Raw genomic sequence first — 21,429 nt, forward strand, 5'->3', positions numbered from 1 at the left:
TTTTTAAAAAAATTGTATTCAAGGAGAATCAAACCCATGACCAAACCTTCTCTTGTTACAAAGCTAAACCACTAGACTACTTACTATTCAGCTGACATATATAAATACTAATAGTTAATATTATTATAACTCCAAATCATCTTCTCCCAACCTAAATCCCTAATTTGTTACTGTTAGGTTTTAAGAAACAAGAATATGATGAATCCGGCGGTGATTGGTTGGTTTCAAATTCGGAAACCAAACCAGATTTTGTTTGCTTGTAACAAATTCAGCTTCTAAAGGTTATAACTTCGTCGGACTTGGAAACTAAAAATAATGAATTTGAACCTAATCATCTTTTCTCATCCTAAATCCCTAATTCGATTCTGCAGGTTTTTAGAAGAAACAATTTGGGGTTTATTAAACTCATAAATGAATTAGGGGGAGAGAAGATGATTTGTAGGTATAATAATATTAACTACTAGTTTTCATATATGTCAATGAAATTGTAAATAGTCTAGTGGTTTAGCTTTGTAGCATGAAAGGCTTGGTTACAGGTTCAATTCCCCTGAATTCCTTTTTTTAATTCCAAAATGACGTCGTATGAATTTAACAGAGATTATAGACGAAGATTAACTCCATTAACTCAATATGTTAACCATTTTAACAACATTTTAAAAATAGCTTAGTCAAAATATGTTAGTGGTTAAAACGACTAGTCATGTTTAAATGGTCCACAAGAAAGTTCATGTTTTTTTTCAACCAAATTTGAAAGTTAAATGACAAATTTTCCAAATATAGTTAAGTGTTTGACAGTGTTACAAAAAAAAAAGTTAAGTGTTTGACACAAAACTTTGGGATCCACCTATCTAACGGTTAAGTTCGTGGGGGATTATTAATCGGAGAAGGTCGATGTTGCCAGATTTTTGGTGAACGCGGGAAGGCGGTTCTACCGTTAGAAGAGAACTTAATATGCAACGGAAAACCAACACGAGCTAACACTATGAGTTAACTCCAACCGCTAAAATCTTTTGACTTCATCTCCGAAAACTGTATTCACCGATTAGATCCTATGCGTTCCACACAAGTTATATAAGACAAGGGGAAACGGTTTTGAGGTTTGATCAGAACTCAGGTGAAAGTGCGCGTGTTTGCCACATGCTCGTCCACAACAAGAAACCACGTATGCCTTTTCTACGTGGAGTGGACACAGGAAACTTTCTGTGTAAAGTTACATGGGAAAGCTACAAGCCTACAAATCTTTACAGATTATAGTGTACAAGTCTGCGAAAGAATAACGGATGAGAAAATGTTATCTACATGAAGCCATATGCGACACTCCAATTCACACACTTTAATGTATTTCTTGTTTACTTTTTCTGAGCAGAGTTGAGATTATTAGAAACATTCAAAGTCTCATGTGACATGAACCATATAGGAAGAGATTATCTAAATTTCTATGGTTTATAAAATCATTTTCACCAGGTGATTTTACGTGTTAATACACGGATAACAAACATTTATGTAATAGTTGAATTATAACAAATGATAAAAAAATCGTTTATTTAAAAGTTTTAAGTTATTTTGTAATTTATATGTATAATAAAAATATATTATGTATTATTATGTTTCCATTTTAATTAGATATGTGATATTTCACATACAATATTTTGTATTATTTCAAATATTTATTTTGATATGTTGAATTAAATATATTATTTTAAATTCAACAATGATTTTTATTATACTAAAGTTGGATCGTTATTTTCTTAAATTTATGTAGTTCAGTTCATCCTCCTATATTTATATATATATCTGTAATTTTTGGTATAAGTTGGTATATATTGTTTTAGAAAAACATAGTAAACATAACTCTTAAATCAGAGTTGCATTAATAAACATAACTTGTAATATTTTGAAAATTCATACCACACCTTTTTTTTTTAACACTACTACACACGAAAATACTAAATCATAGCAAATGGTTGATTCAACTGTTCATAATAAGAATGGTTGGTTATTCATATTTTAGTATATTAGATTTTATTTCTGATCACAATTTTTGTTACAATTAAACTAAAATAAGAACATCTTTTTAAGTCAGATTTTCTTTACTTTTAGCTTAGGATGATAAATATATATTGCAAGATTACGTATAGTTTGATATATGTCATTTTCGATACAATTAAAAATTAAAGTGTTACTAAATAATGTTGTTAAAATTCTAATTATTTTAAAAATATATATATTCATAATTAGAATTATTATGTATCTTGTAGCGCCCTCAAATTTTAAATATTTCTTTGATTTTAAAATAATCATTTATGAAAATAATATATTACACAATTATTTATGCTGTTTTAAATTATTTTTTTTAATGATTTGATAAAAATGATATTTATAATAAAAATGCCTTCTTCTTTTAGAAAATAATTTATCCTATTTTTAATTTTGTTTTGTGAAGTTATGTTTAAGTATATATAATAAAATATTTTCAAAATTTATAGATTTTTTTATTCATGTTGTTTTGGAAACATAAAAAATAATAAAACCAAAAATCATTTTATATAAAAGTATATTTTTATATTTAACATATCTTTCCTTTTTATTATTTACTAGGTGATTTTTCCGTACTCGTACAGGGATAAAAACATTTAAAAAATAAAAAAATCAATATAATTGATTAACTTTTTATTTCTATTTATTGATGATTTTAAAATTGTCTTGTAGTTTATATATTATAAAACAAATATAATATTCTTTTAAAATTCATTATTTTGTTATCTTAACTAAATAGGGAAATTGCCACAAATAGTACATTCATAATACCACTTTTCATATTTACACTAATACTTTTACCCTCATTTTTAATGAAGGGTAAAATACAATTATACTCTTAGAGTTAACTAATCTAGACTTAGAGTTTAGAGTTGAGGGGTAGGGTAGGGTTTTTGGAATGTGAAATTTATGATTCTAATAAATATATAAATAAATACTTAAAAATATATTAAAAATTTTAAAAAATAGTTTCAAACATAATTTTTGTTTTTCAAAAAGAAATTTGAAAAGAAAAATGAAAAATAAATCGAAATAAAATCAAAAAAAAAATTTATAAAAAAGTTCGAATTTGAAAAGGTATAATTCGAAAACATAAAAAATTACTTTTTTTTTAATTTTAATTTTTTTTTTATTAAAATAATAATTTATTATATATATAAATAACAAGGGCATAAGAGTCTTTTGCCACTTAATGAAGAAGATATTTATGAAAAAGTCTCCTTAGTGGTGGTAAAAATGAAAAGTAGTACCATGAAAGTGATAAACATGTAATTTTCCCAACTAAATAAATGATTTAGGGTATAATAATATGGATTGGTTTAGTTATTTTGTGGTATAATGAGCTATCCCTATTTTTCAAATTGAATTTAATTATATTAAATCAGATTATTTATAATTTCATTTAGTTCAGTTTCTTTTTTTAAATTTCTAAATTTGTATTTATAAGTTGATATATTTTGTTCTGGTTTAAATTTATGAGAGAAAAAAAAGTTAAAGTGTTGATTAGAAGTTGTATAAGTGAATCAAATTTGCAATCTTTTAAAAACACATCGATGGTTAGAGCTTTAGAACGTATTATTAACCAAATTACTTTTATCAAATACCGCATTCATAGGAATATAATTTGTTAATGGAATTGGATTTGGGATAATTACTTGTTTATTTTTATAGATATTGAAACATTCATATTGTAGTAGGCTTGAAAATCTGTAATTAGGAAAATAACAATTGTATGAAATTGTGAGAGAATTTGTTTAAAATAAGAGATTGAATAATTATCCAAAAAGTCAAATATTATTTTAGAAAATTTATAATTAAGAAAAAATATTCTTGGGGAAATTACATGTTTACCACTTTCATGGTACCACTTTTCATTTTTACCACCACTAAAGTGACATTTTCAAAAATAATTTCTTCATTAAGTGGCAAAAGATTCTTATACCCTTGTTATTATATATATAATAAATTATTATTTAAAAAAAAAAAGTAAATTTTTTTTATGTTTTGGAATTATATTTTTTCAAATTCGAACTTTTTAAAATAAAAAAATTTTGAATTTTGAATTTTTTGAATTTTTTGAATTTTTTTCGAATTTTTTATTTTTTTTTTAAATTTCTTTTTGGAAAACGAAAATTATGTTTGAAACTATTTTTAAAATTTTTTTATATATTTTTTAAGTATTTATATATTTATTAAAATCATAAATTTTACATTCCAAAAACCCTACCCCACCCCCCTCAACTCTAAACCCTAAGTCTAGATTAGTTAATCCTAAGAGTATAATTGTATTTTACCTTTCATTAAAAGTGAGGGTAAAAGTGGTTAGTGTAAACTTGAAAGTGGTACTATGAATGTGGTATTTGTGGCAATTTCCCAATATTCTTTAGTGTATTAAAGTAAATACTGATTTTGTAACTAAATTGAATTTTTATGAAATTGAGATTTATATAAAAGGAAATTCCTTATTTTTATATCACATGTTTTAAATATTAAAAATGACTATATTTTATTTTTAAGATATTACTTTTGATACTAAACTCTTTTATGATATTGATATGATTTTATTTAAAAATATTGAGAACGGAAATGTAAATAGATAAAATTAGTAATGGACATTAGTAAAATAGTTTATGACATTGGGTTTTATATAAAAGGAAATTTCTGATTGTAAAATTACATGTTTTAAATATAAAAAATTGCTACGTATTTTTACTTATAAGATATTGCCTTTTTATACTAAATTTATTTATGATATTGATATTATTATATATATATATATACATATTTATAATAAACAAAATAAAAATAGATAATATATATTTTTAAATATAAAGATATTTCCTTTTTTATTTAAGAAAAAAATTATTAATAAAAGCTAAAATATAAATTTTGATAATAAAAATAAAAAATAATATTAATTCATTTAGGTTGAAAATGTAATTAACTATCATGAGAATTAACGTTAACGCTACACATAATAAACTATTTTTTCAAATAATGTTATAGAGATGTGTTTTAGTAAAACAAAGGAAAGTTAAATCAAAAAGTTAAAAATACATAAATATATATTTTTTAAATTTTTGGTTTTTAAATAATCATAATGTATAATTATTTATAGAGATAATATATTAAATAATAATTTATTATGTTTAAAATTATTTTCTTATTAATTATTTTGTTATTAATTATTTGATTAAAATATATTTATAATAAAAATGTCTTCATCTTATAGGAAAGATATTATCTTATTTTTTTTCATTTGTTTTGTGAATTTATGTTTTATATATATATATATATATATATATTTATAAGTACATATTTTCAAAATTTATAGATATTTGTTTCCTGTTTTTTTCTTGGAAACATAAAGAATAATAAAAATAAAATTATTTTTATATAAAAGTCTATGTTTATATTTTACAAATCTTTCCTTTTTATTATTTATGTCCTTTAGTAAAAAGAAAGTTAAATTAAAAAGTTAATCACAATTTTATTAAGAAAAATAAATAATAAATAATTGTTATTAATGGCAATCAAAAATAATTTTTTTAGTTCATTTAAAGTATGTATGTAATCAACCATTGTATTGTGAAAATTGACGACACGTAGAAAACTAATTTCAATTTATCCTATTAAAACTGAATTACCTTTGGAAGTTTTCTTTTGATTTTTATAGTATTTACATGAGTGATATTGCCTTTAAATTTTAATTAAACATAAATAATATTTTTATTTATTACCAAAATCCACGTTAGGTAAGTGTAACGTTTTTTTTACTTTAAACTATGTGTTTTGCCCGCACATGTATGTATAATCTTCTTATGAATTTTTATAAGGTTATATCATATTAATAAAAAAAGCTAAATTATTATTTATGTTTAAAAATCAATTTAAACTTCAAATTGTTTACATATGATAGATTTTTATCTATCAATATATGTTTATTATTGTATTGAAATTTTTAAAAGCGATCACGTATTAAAAATATTTTAGAAAATATATTTACACAAAATGTTTTTGCTTGATTTTTGTTTAATTATAATTTTTTTATATCTTATTTTTTCAAAGTTATGATAGAAAATTATTATTTTTAGATAATAACACAATATATAAAAATTATCTTAATTTTTTCAAATATGTTTTATTTGTAAAACTTAGTATATTAAATTAAAATCAGCTATTTAATAGAATAGATAAATATGTAGTATGTATTATTCATTTTTAATTATATAATAAATTATATATACAAATTAATTAAAGGTAATAATGATATTAACTACTCTAATTTTTAACACGGGAGTTTGAACCAAAAAGAAGAAACGAATTTCTAAGTTGCAGGCATGAGAAGCTAGATTTTTGCTCTCGTTTAATCTTTTTAATAGTCTTCTCAATTTTTATTTGTTTAGTGATAAACTTTACATTAAAAACTGATTTTATAACTTGATTAAATTTTAGAATACTTTTGAAATTTCGAAATTTTTTTTTGGTCCATTTTTCAATAGTTTTAACCTACCAACGGAATGATTTTTAATTTCGCCTGTCAAATTCTTTATCCACTCTGAAATTTTCATAAATTTATAGATCTCTGTGTTTGATGATTGATGCTCTTTGTTGAGTTAGTCTAAGTATTTTTGGATAGAGATAGCCATACTTTTTATTGATCTGGTCACGTATTTAATATCATCTGGTTGCTTTGTAGGTCTTTCGAGAAATTACAAATCCACCGGTAAAATAATTACGAAACTCCCGACATAAATTTATATTTATTTTTATTAAGAAAAACTTTAACATAAATATAAGATATACGTCTCATCTGGAAATATGATATATAATACGTTCGGGTTACGAGCTAATGTATTTGAGACTTACTAATACGCTAACAACTATGTCCGGGCATAAAATCCATAACTCGAAATCTGACCGAACCCAAACCAAAAAATTGACACGTATCCGGTCCAAAATGTAAAAAATATCCAAATGGGTCTAGTAAGGTGGTACAAAAAATATCTGAACCCGAAGTGTTATTAACCGAACCTGAACGGGTAACCCAAAAACCGGAAAATCCGATAAACTATCAGACCGATCCGAATGTCCAAAATAATATACAATATAATTATATGAAACATGAATATATACTTCAAATATTCAATTTCATATTTATTTTGATATGATATCTAACAATAAGTATTTAAAATTTAAATAACTACCTTAAATACTTAATTATATATAAATAAGTATGTATTTCTTATGTTTTGCTTTTAAATTTTAGATTTTACTTCGGGTATATCTAAACCGATCCGATATAACCCGAATCCGAATGATATATGATTACTTTATTGATTCTACGATGTGATACAAAATCGATCTGTGTTATATTCAAACCCGACGCGTATTTGCAAGTTTACTAGAATGGAACATATGAGATGTTATAAAAGGGAATCGAAATCCAAAAAACCCGATCCAAACGCTAATGGATATCCGAACGTGGAGGCCTACTAACAACTGCGTCGTCTATAAATGAAGGATTATTTAGCTGTAATTACTAGAATAAAATCAGTTGTAGTTATATATATACTATGTGTCTAACTCTGACTAAAACACAAAACACACTTATTTATTTTTATATGATACGACATAGTGGTCGTCACCAAAAAAAAAATGACAGTGGTCTTCGACGCTTCTGCATTGATGCCATGAAAATGTGAAGAACGAATTGGAGACCTCTTCTTGAGAGCGAAAACATGATGGGCCTGACGTTGGACGTTATAAATGGGCTTTCCTTACTAAGTTTTATTGTAGCATTTTTTCAGTTGAACTTTCTAAGTGTAACATCTTAAACTAATAATATCTTCACATTTGATAAGAAAAAAACATCTTCACATTTTTATGACAGTGTACTATGCGGATTTGCATTCAGATGTGGAGTTCTTTGACTTTAAATTATGTTACAAATCTTCAACCTTTTTCAGAAAGAGTCTAGAATTTATACAGTTTAATTAACCAGTCACAGTTCATTCAATATGATTAGAGGGGAATAACATGTCACTAGTATTTACATATATATAATTATGTTAACTTTTGTTCATTAAACAGAGACATCATGATGACCAAACAAAAGAAACATAAATATCACTTATCCATTACAAACTGCAACATATTGTATTTATAACATGGATCTCACAAGCATTTTATTCCCCAGAAAATCATGATATATATGAAGATACCCATAACCCATATACATAATACATCACCTTATTTGTTTGCTAATAGTTCATGTGACCCAAATTTAAACTCTCATGGACGACAACCAGGTGGATTAAAACATCCAGGAGGAACAGGAGTGTATGATCCGTACGATGGAGCCGGGTACTGAGTTAATTTCCTACCTGTAACACAGATCCTAACCATATTAATTAATAATAATGCCACAGTTGACACGAAACCAATGATTCATCAAGATTTGATTTAATATTATATGTTTATATGATGATGTATATTGAAGCGTACCAGGAGAAAGGGTTCGAGCTTGGGATATTATGAAAAGCGCCATGAATGAGAAAATCATCACCGCAAGGAGCTTCGATGAACTTGGCATCTTAGCCATTAGTATGTAGTATCTCTTTGTCTTCTCTTATTTATAAGAGTTGGAAGCGATGAACTTTGGGTGATTAGTATTTATAGACTATAATATTGGGATAAAAACAAATAGGTGATTTGGACCAAAGTTTGACTAACATATGAATGTGGCTATTGAATAGTCCTTCCACTTTATTATCTTAAGGACTTAAAAACGTGATACGATACCAGCTGAAAACGGAATCCAGATAATAAACTACTTATATAATGTTCCCTTTTTGTTATCCTATTGTTGTCCATATATATATACAAGACTATGTGGACTTTGTGGCGTCTTTGTTTATTTGTAATCGCGGAATTACAGCTGATGAATTTATAAATATGTATATGTGTATATCTATATATGTTTCTTTGTAAATCTTCATAGATGAAATATAGATAAAGCAGCTTATATGTTAATCTGAATGTTAGTATTTGAAAATGGTTAAGTAAATAGATTTTTGTTTGTTTTTCACTCGGTAGCAAAATTCTCCTTTTTTTTTCAATGATGGCCGGTTAATATCAGTTTAATAAAAATTAAATTTCCATCAAAATTTTGAAACCACATATCGAAAAATGATAGTGACTAATCAACATCCATGGACATTAGACATACCATTGCTCCTATCAAACATCAAACCTCTCTACGCGGTCCCAATTATGGAGTATCAACCTTTCAATGTATACTAATTTATCTACAAAACTTTTAAGTTGATAAAAAATAATAGCTATTACACAAACACGTTTTTGTCACTCCATACCCTACTAGTAGCGGTAGACAGCCATCTGGCTTAGATATTTCTGTTTGCTTTCGCATGACTATCTTTGCTTGATCGGTATTGAGTCTTGAATGAGTATCGTGGTCTTAGGAAGAATTGACCAAGACAAAGTTTTCATGAAATATCATCATTGATGATACATCTAAGCCATCATTGACGACTTTTCTTAAATGTGTTTCTTAAGGTAATTAGAATTTAAAAAAAAATGAAAAAAAGAAATAAATCCAAGGCACGTCTCTTGATTAAAAAAATAAAGATGCATTTATTGAGTGACAGGTGTCACAAGATCAGTGGACAGAGGAGAGACGTCGTTTTTTGCGCTCTCTCTCTCTCTACGCAGTAATGGAGGCGACGAAGAGGAGACAGCTGAGAGAAGAGATCACGAAGAAAACTTCACCGGAATCTTTCGAACTTCCTCCAGAGATCATCATGGAGATTCTCATCCGATTACCAAACAAATAAATTGGAGGTTTGATTAAGGAACTGAAAGTCCCTGTTTTGCGGATTAAGAAGCAAAGGTCGAGGCTTTTGATGGTTAATATGTCTCAGTCTCCCTGTGTTTATAGCCTCTCGAGGATGAAGGAATCATTTGCTACAAAGTTCAAGACTTTCCAGATTCCTGTTGATTGGATGCTCGAAAACGGCATTACTAGTCAGGTCAGTAACATTTGTGCACTAAACTCTTGTTTTGTTTTTTTGCTTAATGGTCTGATTACAAATCGGTAATGGTTTGAGTTAGCTAGTTACTTGTGGTCACTACTTAGTACTTACTATTTGATTGGAGTAGTGTGATGAATGAAAAAGATTATAGAAACGACAATTGTTATGGTCCCCATTCTTTGATTAAAGTGAATTGTTGCTGGCTGAACAGGCAGGACAATGTAAGAAGATTGGTTTGTCTTCACTCTATTATTGTGTTTTCTGTTTTGCGTGTTTAGGTGGTGAAAGTTTGTGCAAACAGAAAATTTGGAATATGGAAGTTTGTAGCGTTTACAAATGTGATTTTCAGATAAAATTGGCGTCTGTGAAACTAGCAATGAAGTATATGAAGAGAGTATCTGCAGAGCTTGAAGCCATTGGAGGCGGTGGCCCTGAAGAGGAAGAGCTTATTGTTCAAGGCGTCAGATTCGCGTTCCGTGTTCATCAGGTAAAAGCAAAAGGCCTTGATCATCTTCTTCTGTTTTGGTTTGGTTTTGTTACAACATTTGTTTGTCCAAACTCTTAATAAATCTGTTTATTTGTTGTATGTTTAGTTCGCAGGAGGATTTGATGCAGAGACAAATTTATATATATTCAAAGTAATTCACAAACTTGTATATATAGCCTTTGTTCTTCATTCTCCTTCGCATGTTCTTCCTTCTTCATCTATCTAGTAGACAATCAAAAACAATTTATCTATTGTAAACAATCAAAAACAATTTCTTAATCTTTAATTAAGAAACTATCAATGGAGGACAAAAAGTAGGTGTCTCTTAACTTAAGGTTCTTAACTAACATTTATTATTAAAAAATCATTAAGAAATTCTAATGGGTTTCTAGGGATAATCATGCTCTAACCTTAAGAAACGTGTATTCAGAAAGCTTTTTAACTAGGGGTATAACAATATAAGAAGCTAGAAGTGAAAATAGTCATCTACCTTCAACATTTTTGACTTCGGTTTGACATGTTTTAAAGAACCATCTATTAAAATCTGGTTCATCAAAAAATCTTGAATGATAAAAAGAAATTATCAAAATAACATCTGTTAGATATATAATTTATTATTGTTGCTAACTATCATACTATGAAAAAATAAACTCAACAATTCAGGTCCGCAAGTATACTCATCAAAAAGTAAGGCTACCTGAATCTATCCAACAGGAATCTGGAAATTTAATATTTGAAGTATATATTCATGTTTCATATAATTATATTGTATATTATTTTGGACATTCGGATCGGTTTCTTCTGATATTTTATCGTATTTTCCGGTTTTTTCGGTTTTTGGATTACCCGTTAAGGTTCGGTTAATAACACTTCGGGTTCGGATATTTTTTGTACCACTTTACAAGACCCATTCAGATATTTTTTACATTTTAGTCCGGGTACGAATCGGTTTTTTGGTTCGGTTTTGGTTCAGATTTCGGGTTATGGATTTTATCCCCGGCTTAGTTGTTAGCGTATTAGTAAGTCTCAAATACATTAACCCAAACATATTATATATCATATTTCCAGATGAGACCTACTATATAGTATATCTTATATTTATGTTAAAGGTTTTCTTAATAAAAATAAATATAAATTTATGTCGGGATTCTCGTAATTATTTTACCGGTGGATTTGTAATTTCTCGAAGGACCTACAAAGCAACCAGAGTGGAAGCACCGTAGCCTACTAGTTAAGGTTTAAAGGCTTCTACACCCAGATCTGGGGTTCGAATCCCAGCAATTTCTTGCTGATTACAGGAAATTCAGGTTTAAAGTCCCGGAGAGAGCGATTTATTAAACAATTATGCAGACTACACGGAAGAAAGACTTACAAAGGATATTCAACATGATGCAAGTAAATTTGGTCAGACGTGGATTTTCATAGGACGGCTCAGGTGATGCAGTTAGGCGTAGGTTTTCATAGGGCAGGTAGTATTGTCGGTTGTCGAATTGTCTATGTAATCTTTCTCATCTCATAATTGTAATATTCTAATAAATCAGCGTTTAAAAAAAACAACCAAATGATATTAAATGCGTGACCAGATCAATAAAAAGTAGGGCTACCTGAATCTATCCAACAGAAATCTGAATCCAATAAAAAGTAGGGAAACAGTTTGAATGCGTCTATAGTATTTTTAACGTAGAATCTTTTTCAAGAATGACGTGGACCAACCTTGCAAAGTATTCTCCGGACATATTTCACCATAAATTTTCTTATGATTGTTTGTCTTATCAACTCTCTAACAAACCAAAAACGAATCCAAAGATGGTTTCAAATTGCAAAGATCTATGTCGCCGCCATATGCCTTGTATTCCCACGTGATCTCTGTTTGCCTGTTCGCTCGATAGCTTGTTGCAAGATGATTTTCATTTTTTTTGGGCCTAATTCGTTACATGGTAGAGTTCAATTCTACTTATTGTTTCCCATTACATTTTATGTTGGCCTTTTATTTTCAAATTGGACCTTACAGTCATCTGCATTTTTTTATTCATAGCAAATTCTTTTGCACAGTTGTTTGAATAGTTTTTAGTGTATTTTTTGAATGATTTTCAATCTATGACCCAAAAATCATATACACTTTCTACCAAGACTATAATTTACAACTTTGCTCTCTTACATGTTTGTAAAAACAATTTATTCATCAAGTTTCCTTTTAGTCGGCATCGTCGTTGGCCGCGGATCTACAGTAATGATGAGAGACCAATCCCAATCCTAGGAGTCTAGACTATTTTTCTTTCCACTTGATTTTTACTTACCTTTTCCATGTATAATAGTTAGCCTTAATCTGTTATTTAAGTTTACTGTTTTTCTATCGGTTATCCGGAGGTCTGGTGCCCGTTTTCAGTTTGATTATTAATAAATATATAAAAACATTTATTTGAAAATTTTCAAACTAAACTAAAAAAAACACTTAATAGGCTATACCTATTAGCAAACTATTGACAAACACATTTCCTAAAAAGGATAGCCATAATTAAACAAAGGCTTTTTCTGCAGTAACATGATTTTTTTTATGTATTAAACCGCAGACTTAGAAATCCACAGGTCAAATCATAAAGTAGTGGTCAACCAGCAATATAGCCTTCGGTCGTGTATAGGTGTATAAGAGTGTGTATTTTTAACTGAAACTAAACTACGTCGTTTTGAAAAAAAAAATTTTGTAAAAAAATACATAACAAGAGATTTGAACCCTGGTCTCAAGCTTAACGAAGGGTGACCACAGGCTGACCATTACTTTGTTAAAAGTATGCACATTGTTATACACGACCACAGGCTGACCATTACTTTGTGGTCTGACCTGTGGTTTTTAAGTTCACGGTTTAATAAATGAAGCCTCGACTGTGGACGCGTGTCATTAGGAAGAAGAGCAGAAGGGGACGTGACAAACATGAAGGCAGACATATGACTTCGAATGGAATGCCAGAACAAATGCAGATCAAACCGGTTAAAATAATTTATCGAGTTAACATATTTGAAAAAATGTTAAACAATAATTTTTAAGTTCAATATCTAAAAAAGTACAAATTCTTATCAATAGTTTTTATTATTTTAATAAATACATGCATGTGTTATACTACATATAATAAATTGTTAAAAAAAAATTATTATGTACCTTAATTATTTTAACTGATGTTATTGGATGTATATATATGAGATAACCTGAAAAATCAGTTAAACACAATATTTAAAATAATGAATGTATTATAATATATATATTTAAGAATGAATATGATTTATATAAAAAAGTTAAATGCTTGTAAAACTAACTATTTAAATTTAAAAATACATGTAATCAATAGTATGTATTATTTTATAATCAAATGACATTATAGTTTCTGTATAAAAAATATTAGTTAATTATTGTATGTTAATTATCAACAACAATAAAAATCAATTGTAGCCTATATGTTTTCTGTTTATCTAACTCTTATATTTAATTATTAGTGTAATTATATATTTTAATATTATACAGAAAATAATGTGCATAAAAACGCTATACAGAAAGAGAAAAATTCATACGTAAATTAAATATATATATATAAGTGCTAATGAAATTAATAAAATTTATTATATATATATAAATATGTCATTTTATATATTTGTATAAGAAAATTCATCTTATAATTTTATATAAAAAACGAAAATAAAAAAAACTTAAACTTTAGAAGACTTTTGATATCCTAAAGAAAAAAAAGTAGAGCAGTAGGAAGTATTCATAGGTAAAAAGAAAAAGTAAATGTTAAAAAAAAAAGGAAAGAGGAGCATGCATTGACTATCTGTGTTCGACCACCCCATATTTTCCTTTTACATGCAGAACATTTTTTTATCACATAAAGTTATCCTGCATGCAGGTCTCATTATTTTTTAATATTATAATATGTTCTGCATTTTATTTATGTTGATTGAGGAGAATATACAGAACAATCTGCATATCATTTCTGCCTGCATTCATATTGCATTTATCCTGTATCCCATTATTTGATAGTTATCCGAACGATAAATTAGGTTGGTTATCATGGGTTGGACTTATGAAAATGTAATTGGGTGGGATTGTAATCTCAAGTTTACCATGGTCCTCTGGGCTTTCCTAAAAAGGAACTAAGTCGACAAAAAAAAAATAATAACAAATGAAAATAGCTTTGGTAAACCAAATGTAAATCACATAAACCGGAAACCTCAGTCTTGCTTTTGACAAACTAATTAATTACCAAAGAACCAGAATCGCAAAACGACAAAAAGGTACGAGACTAGCAACGTCGCCGCCGGAATAAGGGCCACAACGTCAATTCACTTCAAAACGGAAAATAGAGACCCTTTGTACTGTTCACTCCCTTAGCAAATCGCAATGTCACGTAATCTACCCAAAATGATTACTCCTTCCTATATATAAGCCCCAAAACCTTGCTCTCGTCGTTGTAAAGTCCTTTACAACAGTTCATGGCATTAAGCACGGAGAGGCAAAAAGTCACTAAGATCCTCATCTTCAACGACTCTTCCCCCTCCTCTACCTCCCCGCAACCCCTTTCTGCGACAACATCAGATCGTTCCTCACTGACTACGCCGAGACTCAAGATTACACCCTCGACAGAAACAACACCACCGTCTCACGTCTCATCGTCGCCAGCCAAGCAACCGGCGTCGGTTTCCCTCTTCGTCATCGAAGAACAAGTCTCAGTCGATTGCTCTCCCAGTCCTCTCTGCGATTTCTGTAGATGTGTCGGTAAAAAAAAGACTTCGATCTTTTTCTCGTGATCGTTTTCTTTTTCTTGATCTTTGATTTATGAATTGTACAGGTTGGAGTCATCATTATGTATTGAAGAGGAAGTATCATTTGATAATCCCTGCGAGTGATGAGTGGATGAAGCCGTTAAGGAAAGATAGCTTGGAGGTTACTTCATCTTCTTCTCGGCATTTGATGCATGGTGTGATTCACTGTAATGGATTTGGTCACTTGCTCTGCATCAACAGTGATAATGTTTCTAGTTTTCTCTCTGGCGACCGAGCCATGGATCTTTGGGACCGTCTTTGCTCTACTCTTCACACCAGGTCAACTGGATTCTTTTCTTTACGTTTCTTGACTATAACTCTGTTTTTTTATAAGATTTGATACTATAGTATATATAATGGAATATAATTTGTTTAGCATGTTTTTTTATCGTTTGTTTAGGATATTTTTTTTATTGTTTGTTTAGGATGTTTTTTTTATCGTTTCTTTAGGATGTTAATAATTCCACATCGAGAATAAGTTGGTATCAATTTTTTTTTTTGTTGTTGCTAACTAAGTAACTATAAAAAATTATGTTACTAGAGCATTTTTACAGAGAATCGAGCCAAACCCCACTGGTCACTCTTTCTGAGTTGCTTCAGTTCATGCTTGCCTTCAGGTCCAAAGCTCCCATTGAAAGAAAGACCGCAATAGCGCTAGCAGCAATCTCTTCAAGTCCAGTTCCTGGAGAGGACACTTGGGATAGCCCTTCTTGCTCATCCCCTGGCACAGACACGATGAGTCGCACTAAGTATGACTCGTTCAATGCTTTGGTTGCGGGAGAAGGCTGTACTAAATTGTCTGGAGAGAGGTTGAGCGAGACAGCACAAGCGGTTCTCAATGCGTTTAAAGACTGAAACAGCGTCTTAACTCGGCGAGAGCTTTATGAGACTGTTAGTGGTAGCATTCGTGATAAAGGATTGATTAATTTCTTGCTCAAACACATTGACAAAGTTCTAATGGGAGACCAAATCATTCAGAGGTTCACAACTCCGGGATCACGGATCCGATTCTCCCTTATCAAAGTCAATCAAGAAGCATCAACCAGTACTCCTGGACTGAACCCATATGAAGACATTCTGTATCTGTATCGGAATCTCTTGTTAACGTATCCTGAATTCAGAAGTATACAGTGATGCCTCTGATGTTATTTTGAACTGCAAGAGCTTTGTCAAAGAGTGGCCATTACCTTCTCACCAGGAACAACAAGAGGCTATAACAGTGAGCTGCCAAGTTCTGCCCAATCACGAAGAGCTGCTCAGAGACTTGACCCGGAAGTTACCTCCTGGAGAGCTCGTGACGGTTTCTCGAAACGCAACTATCAGAGAGCTGAAGTCTGCAGTAGAGAAAGCGCTGAGTTCAGAAACAAAGATCTTGAGAAGATTGATGAGAACTCTGGTCTAGAATCAGAAGGTGGTAATAAGATTAGGACGGAGTTTCTGGTGACTGGGTTTGGTCTGGACACATGGACAGTGCTTAGGTATGAAGGTGGGTTTGATAACTGGACCGTTGACTGCAAATGCGGAGCTATAGATGATGACGGTGAGAGAATGGTGGCTTGTGATGCTTGCAAGGTTTGGCACCACACTAAGTGCCATTCCATAGAAGACGGTGAAGATGTGCCTTCGGCGTTTTCCTGCTACAGGTGTTTTGGATATTGATAGCTTAAGATACAAGAAATGCGGAGCTTCCTTTCTTTTGAAAACTATTGATCAAAAATCTGTGTAATTCACTGACCATTTATCGAATATTTTGAATTTTGCAGCTTCCTCTATCATCATGCATTTTCATAGTGAAAATTTCCAAACCATTTATCCATGTTTGCTTTATTGCATTTGAAAAATATATATGCATCTTCATATATATGTACGTAGAAAATATTGTATAATTAAGGTTACAAAAAAAAAATATTGTATAACTGTAGCAAAAGATATATAACTTAACTGAAAGTAGATCATGAGATTTTAAAAGTTATAAATAATTTAGTAAATATTTTTCTATTCCTTTAACCAATTTGAAAGCATATGTTCATATATATATATATATATGCCAAGTTTGCTCGTCTTTCAACTTAAAACCAATTGACATTAACTGGATTGACCTAAATCCGTTATATATTACTTAAGTCCATTTCATATTTTCGATGTGTGATCTTCTTTCTAACACCCTTTCCCGAAATAATAGTGTGTATAACCATTAATATCACATAATCTATCGTACCCCTACGAGACCACTTTCCGCTCCACTCTGCTACCATGTTAAGTTTTTTAGGTTTCCAACTTAAAACTATTGGTAGTAAATTGATTAGCTTAAATTCCTTACATATTACTTAAGTCTATTTCATATTTTTGATGTGATATCTTCTTATCAACAATATATTAACTCAAAATTTTTTAGCAGCTACTGCTAATCTTTTACTTAGAGCATCTCTAATCCCATTCTATTTCTCACTCTATAATAGAGTGAAAAATAGGTTTACTCATAATATAGAGTAATTTGTGTTTTTTTTGTTCATCACTCTATTTTCTACTCTAAAATAGAGTACCATTAAAGTAAATTTAAATTCTATTATAAAGTTACTCTATTTTACAGTAAAAAATAGAGTAAGCCATTGGAAATGGTCTTAGCTATGCTATCTACAGTATTGAAGATGAATACGATGACATTATTCTCAACTGCACATGCGGAAAACGGAAAATGCATAACACTGAGATTAAAAGCACATGCATTATTCTCTACTACACCAATGTCTCTAAGACTCTTTCGGTTAAATCTGTCATATCCAATTGGCACACAACATTCTTTCATTCTTTACTTTTTGTCCGCCATAATCATACCCAATTAGTAGTTTTTCCTGTTACTTTTTCTTTTGAATTTATAAATTTCTAAAGTGGATTTTGCTGCCAAAACATTATGACCATCATTCCATGTTTGAAATTGCGCTAGGCGTAACGCGTGCGGCCGGTCTGCGCCTAGCGAGTTGAGAGAAAATCGGAGATTAATTGAGGATTAATCGGGGATTAATTTTAAACGGCTTTATTATATGTATTATTATTTGTGTAACAAAGTTGATGGTAGGTCGTAGTCCAGCGGTTGTGAGCTTGTCGTTGGGCTTAAAAGGTCGCGGGTTCGACCAGTACAACGCATTTTTTGGCTATTTTTTTCTTTTATTCATTAATGAATGCGAAAAGACATTAATGTCCTCATCTTCTTCATTTGTTCCTGTCGAACAGAAACCCTATAATTTCGAATCTGACATTTTTTTCTGCGATTCTTGGCCGTTTTAACTCGTTTCTTTTAGATTTCACTCGTTTATCATAGATATTTTAACTTAACACATGATTTTAAACTTGCAAATCGAGAAAAAGTTGATTTTTAGTATGAAATCCGATTTTTTGGGCGATTTTGTGCAAAACGCCACGGTTCCTTGCCGATCAGCGTTTAGACGCCGAGTAATCGTTCAAATCGGCCGCGTTTTAGAACAAGGCCATCATTCTTCTTCTATCATTGATTACATATCTTTTAATAAGTTGAGCAATAAATTATCAATAACAGTGTCAGTGATCCAGCCACAAGACGAGGATGCTCTATGCTTAAAGATTTTTTTAATATTCTTATGAGTTGGTTTTTTTTTTTTTCAATTATGAGTTGGTTTAAAAGATAATTATAGACTAGTCTTTTTATTTTATTTTGTACGAGACGAAGGTGTCTGGCCCAATAAACGCGCCATGTCGACTAGCGAGGCCCAGGTGATTATTATTCTTTTAAAATATTTTGTTATATTTATTTAACTATTAAGACATTTAATAATCAAAATAGCTTAAATATAAAATTTAACAAATTTCTTCAAAGTTTAAGCAAGTTGTCCTATATTAACTTTACTTACATATGTATATTTGGCTTCATATTTTAAAGACTTTCATTTCACTTATATTTTTGAATTTCCCTCGATTTCAGTTGTTTGTGTGCAAATTTACTAAAGCATGCAAAAACATTTTATAAATCTGGAGAATATATCGCGATTATGTTATGCGTATGTTCTTTTTCTCAGTCGGTGCTTCTATCTTTTTAGTTATGAATTCCTAACATTACTATATTTAAATAAAAAATATTCTTCGATTCTAAAATACTTGATGTTTTGAATATATTGAATATATGTACAACAATTAATATATACACTGTTTTCTAAAAAGTTACATTAAAAATATAAACTAAAATTAGTTCAACCAATTCTTTAAAAATAAGTATAAAATATCGTCGGTCACACAATTTTTAATAAAATTAAGATTAATATAAAAATATCAAAACATCATTTATCTTGAAATATTAAAAACTTTTTAAAGCATCTATTTTAGAATGGACGAAGTATATATTATCATAATAAATGATAATGATGGTGATACTATTTTAATTGAATAAAATTCTGTGATATAATAATGAATATATAAAACAGGTTGCCGCAGACCATTATCATGATCAGTTGTTATAATGTACGCATGTATTTTCTCAAGGTTTTATTAAAGATTGATTTACATTTAGTTTTCTGCCTTCTGGTATATAACAAAGATTATGTAATATACACATTTCATTCACAAAAAATGTAATATACATTTATATTTTCTTCATTCGTCAATTCTGTAGACGAATGTACCAATCAACTTTTTTTTTCTTGGAAAGCATTAAGAATATTGCATAACATTCCAATTTTGTCGTGGAAGTCCCCTTAATCCAGTGGTTTGACTAAAGGTTCATTAATGTTTCTACATTAGAAGGTTTGAGTTTCGAATCCCAGCAAAGGTGAATTATGCAGATTTATGGAGAAAATCATATAAGAGATAATAGATTTTGATCCGCGCTTGGAAAGCGCAGGGTTTTTGGATTATATTATAATACAAAGTTTTATTATATCAAAAATATAATTTCTAACAGTTATATAATCTATGAATTAGTTCATTTGATATTTTATATGTACACTTTTACGTAAATTTCTTTTAAGCATGAGAATTATATCCGGATCAAAAAGACAAACCGAACCGACCCGGAAATATAGGTTTAGTTCAGGTCCAGAGAAGCTAAGAATTGGGGTTTTTTTTTGGAACCGCATGTCTTTGTTTGAGTCCGGGTACTACCCTAGACCCAATCATAAATATGTTGTGTTTATTAGGTATATTTGGATATTTCGAATATGTTTCCAGCATTATGGATATTCTTTTTAGGTTTTTGGTTTATGATTATTGTTTTGATTTCAGGTAAATTTTCAAATTAAATTTTTTTTTTGGTATTTGGATAAATTTTTGGGTATTTTCAGTTTAGTGACAGATTTTGAATAAGATTTTGAATTTTTAGGTATTTGAATTTTTTTGGGTATTTGTTTGGAGTTTCAAGTACTTTTCGTGTTTCAGATATTTTTCAGATTTTTTAGATATTTCAAATTTTCTTAAGATCCTAAATACCCGAACAGATGTGGACCTATTACGTCTATATCGGGTCCAACAACCTTTTGATATAGATTTTTAATGTTATTGTACAAAAACATAGTTGATGAAATATTTTTAGAAAACTCATTTTTAAATATGAAAATATCTATCAAACTATAGAGGGTTGAAAGTTTAGTATATAATATGAGATTTTAGTAGGAAAGTTTATATATGAGATGATTATGTTATTATAAAGGAAACAGGAAGTTAGAATGTACACATTTATATCGTGTAACTTCTCTTGCTTTAAATCATATATTATATGATAAAAGTGATAATATAAAACATTAGTTTCAATGTTTTTATGATTAAAAGTCAAAATGGTAAATATAGTAATAGTAATGATTAAGATTTAGGAGTGATATTTGAATAAATAAAGGAATTGAATAAATTATTGTAAAATTATTGTTAGAGAAATATATAATAACATATTGTTAGTCTAAGTTTAAGGTAAGACCAAAAAATAATGAGTTAAATAAAAGAGTCCAAACAACTTTTATAGGTAGATTTTTTAAGACTCCTTCCCTTTTAATAGTATTGATGCGACATGGTGCAAGGAGTACTGTC

At 29.2% G+C, this 21,429-nt stretch overlaps 1 long non-coding RNA gene and 1 pseudogene across 1 annotated transcript; one reads left to right on the top strand and one right to left on the bottom strand.

Annotated features, from left to right (window-relative positions):
- Positions 1 to 8,100: 8,100 nt before the first annotated feature.
- Positions 8,101 to 8,744, bottom strand: LOC103854040. The gene is made up of 2 exons (XR_630422.3): positions 8,545 to 8,744; positions 8,101 to 8,423 (listed from the first exon to the last, which is right to left on the bottom strand). It is a non-coding gene; the product is annotated as an uncharacterized LOC103854040 (long non-coding RNA).
- A 237-nt stretch (positions 8,745 to 8,981) lies between these two features.
- Positions 8,982 to 20,423, top strand: LOC103854039 (annotated as a pseudogene).
- The last annotated feature ends 1,006 nt before the right edge of the window (positions 20,424 to 21,429 follow it).

Source organism: Brassica rapa, chromosome A02 (genome assembly GCF_000309985.2).
Source record: "Brassica rapa cultivar Chiifu-401-42 chromosome A02, CAAS_Brap_v3.01, whole genome shotgun sequence".
NCBI lineage: Eukaryota > Viridiplantae > Streptophyta > Magnoliopsida > Brassicales > Brassicaceae > Brassica > Brassica rapa.